Source organism: Lontra canadensis, unplaced genomic scaffold (genome assembly GCF_010015895.1).
Source record: "Lontra canadensis isolate GAN:19392208 unplaced genomic scaffold, GSC_riverotter_1.0 scaffold2440, whole genome shotgun sequence".
Taxonomy (NCBI): Eukaryota; Metazoa; Chordata; class Mammalia; order Carnivora; family Mustelidae; genus Lontra; species Lontra canadensis.
Window position 1 is genome coordinate 446 of NW_022633424.1, and position 3,520 is coordinate 3,965.

Below are 3,520 nucleotides of genomic sequence, written 5' to 3' on the forward strand. Positions count from 1 at the left end.
GGGAATACCAAGTGTGGACCTCCCAGACAAAGTCGTCCCCTGAGTTTTTCAAAGAAGTAAATATTGACAACATTTTATCACCTTTAAAACTGCAAAAAGCAAGGAACACAATGTTCTACTAAAGTCCTAGAATTCTTGCATAAAGAATGTTTCCATTTCTGAGAGAAGAGTAAGACATGGGTCCCAACCCCCCTCATTCTTTTCATTTTTCTTCTAGCGTCAGGGCAGAGCCAAGAGGAGGAGGAAAGGTGGGACTCTGAAAGGTAAGTTTCTGCCTATTCCACCTGAGCTCTCCAAGGCTGATCCTTGCTGTCCTCTCCATGAGGGCCTAGTGCATGATCTCTGAGGATGCGAGCCACTAGATACATTCCCTCTCAGAAAACAGAGGCCTCAGAGGAGAGGCTCATGGAAATGCAGCCAGAGTGCAAAACCCTTCTCAGATCCCTGCTCTGACCATTACTGAGCATGAAGCAGTGCTGGATCTGGACAATGAGTGCTGCCCAATAGGTGGCCGTGTGAGATGACAAGAATCAGGACTTCTGACTTTGTGAAAACTCTGTGACATCATGGATACTCAGGAGTCTTCCCTGACCTCTCTGCTTCACAGAGGTGGTCTGATCATCACATGGGATAATTTACATGAAAGTACTTTATACAGGAAGCAAGATTACTAACCAGTTTCACATCATTGGCCATTTGCCCTCATCTATTGATTATTGGGGCTTCCAGAGTCCAGCATCCCAAGGCTGTCCCATAAGGGGAATCCTGTGTTAATACCTATGTTTCTACTTTCACTATATAACTCATTCTCCTGTTTCCCCAGATGACAGATGGTACCAACGGGAAGTGGAGGAGACCCGGAAGCTGATCTCTGTTTAAGAAGGTAACCAGTCTTTCCCCTCTCTCCTGTTGCCTCTTAGGGCACATTTTATGCAATTGCAGGATTCACTGAAGTCTGTCATAGCCATGGGAGGGGGTTGCCTTAGGAACAGATATTGGGCTGAAGGCTGCTGAGTACACTGTCAAGTCATAAAGGTGGGGCATTGTGAAGGGGCATCAGGCTTCAGGTAGCCCCTCCCTTGTCAGGCCTGCATGGCCTCCTCCCCTTGTTCTGGTCCTGGCTTCAGTTTTGTACCTCCTGTCTCCTGCAGCCCCCTCGGCCGGCATCATGATATCATCCACTTTCATCAACTATTATGTCCAGACCCCTCCTGTGAGGTATGTAACAGCACAACTGCTGAGATCAATTGGCTGCTGTTCCAGCAGGCTCTGGAAGATTCTACTCCCTTGGCTTCCACAGCTCCTGTGATTTCTTCATTGTTCACTCTCTCCCCTGACTTCTCAGCAGTCCCTGCAAGAGACCTAATACCAGGTTCGCCGCCTGAGACTTCCCCACCACCTGGCTCCAACTTCTCATGTAACCCAGTGATCCCCATGGCTGATTTCTTTCCACCCTCATCACCGGGTGATTCTTGCCACCAGAGCCCTTTCCTCTCTTGGATTCCAAATTCCCAATGGACCCATTTCCCAGCCAAGTCCCTTGCCTTTCCACCTCCTGTCCCACCACATCATGCCCATTCAGTGGACCATAGTGTCCAAACAGAGACAGGGTCTCTAAATACCATTTTCTCTCTGGACCCTCCCCTTTCCCAAGATGTCAGCCCATTACCGGAGTTGTCCCAGAGGGTGAATCCCACTGAGACCTTTGTTCATCATCACTAATGACCAACCTGGTCTGCTTCACCACCGCCAGACTACAATTTAACTGTGACTCAATCTAAACCGATTTCCATCTCAAGGAAGCCTGTTTCAAAGAGCTCACCCCCACAGAGCTCTGGTGGGTTGTCTACTTATGTCCCAGCAATCACAGGCATTGAACCCCTCCAGCTTTTCAATTTTAGACCTCCCTTGGTGGCAAACTCATGCCAAAGACTTCTTCCCTTCAACCCTGGCTCCACATGATTTCCATCAAGAGTTTCTGGCCCTCCATTCTTCAGTGGCTTCTTCCAGGGGAGACCCTGCAGCCAACCTTGTAGAGCCTGGTAACTTCTCACTTCTCAGCCCTGATGCCCTGGCACTTCTAGAGAAATAAGTCCAAAAGAGGTGGGATTTCCTCAGGTGGAGGAAACAAAGGGTTCTTTTCCAAAGCAAACAATTGTTGATACGCATGATTTGGCATCCTCCCTTCCTTTCCGGAGCAGCAAAGACCAATCAAAGGAGCTGCATATACAGCAGCAGCGCCCATACCCTGCAACCTTGGAGGAGGGCCATTCACAGCAAACCTCCATCCAGTTCTTCTGGGGTCTCTAAACTCAGCATAGTGAGTCCTTCTTCCCTACTGCTGATGCTGCAGATAACATCTCGAATGCCTCCCCAGAGCAGGAATCCCCAGTAGTTCCCCATCCACTTCATCCTTGCCTGAGAACCCACATCAACTCCTGCCTGAAACCCAGCCCCAACCCATCCCTCATGTCCAGCCCCAGGCCCACCTTCAATCCCCACTCCCAATCCTGCCATCTGGTCCTCTACCTGACATCAAGATCTGTGGAATGTGTTTTCACAGACCTCAGAATGAATCTGAGAGTCTTACGTCAACAGAAATGCAACATCTGGAATGGAACCTGTTGCAGAAGGTACAGAAACGTGTGTCAGATTTACCCACATAGTCCAGAGATCCCAGGAGGACTACTGTCCTTTAGCTCCTAACCCTTCTCTCAGCCACCAGACCACCAAGGCCCAAGTTGTAATCTTTGTCCCTCCTGGACAGTTTCCTCTGAATGAAGAGCTTCAGAGAAAACTAGAGAGTCACTTTCGAAAGAGGCTCATCCAACACTGGTGGGGCCTCCCTGGCAGGATGTATGAGTCTCTCACACTGATGTGTGGTCCAAGTACTCTTCCACAGCTTCCTGAGTCTCCATGCCATCGTGGATGCTCTGGGATCTCCAGTAAGAGATCAGATGGAGTATGTCAAAAAGTGTGTATGTGGAGGATGCAGACATTCTTCTGCTAGAGGACAGTGACCTGGCAAAGTACAACGATGACCTATAGAAGGATCAGGGACACAACCCAGAGAATGGGCCAAAAGATGATCTGCTGAGTGACCCAGTTGGCTCTTCAGATAATGATATGGGGTATGATTCTGAGAAAGTACTTAGGAGCCCATCAGTGAACAACTCCATGGTGTCTGTGGAGACTATGGGTCAGAGACAACTGAAAATGCCCTGAAGATACATTTACGCAGAAAGTCCGAGGAAATCAGTGAGGGTCAGTTGCTTGGGACTGTGCATAATTCATGGCATACTATGAAGCAGACATCACTTCTTTCTGAGAAATCCCAGACTGAGATAAAACAGAGAAGTTTGCCACCATCAGAGGTTGAGGACTACTCCCTGAATACCTTCCAAGAGCTTCCCTTTGTTGAACCTAGGGCAGAACAGAAGCTGGAAGACCATATTAAAAGGTTTAATAAGAGGGTGACTTGGGGCCTTCCCCCTAGGGTCCTTGAATCCATACAGCACTT

At 48.7% G+C, this 3,520-nt stretch overlaps 1 pseudogene; it reads left to right on the forward strand.

Moving 5' to 3' along the window:
• Window positions 1-226: 226 nt before the first annotated feature.
• LOC116863711 lies at window positions 227-2,097 on the forward strand (annotated as a pseudogene).
• Window positions 2,098-3,520: the final 1,423 nt, after the last annotated feature.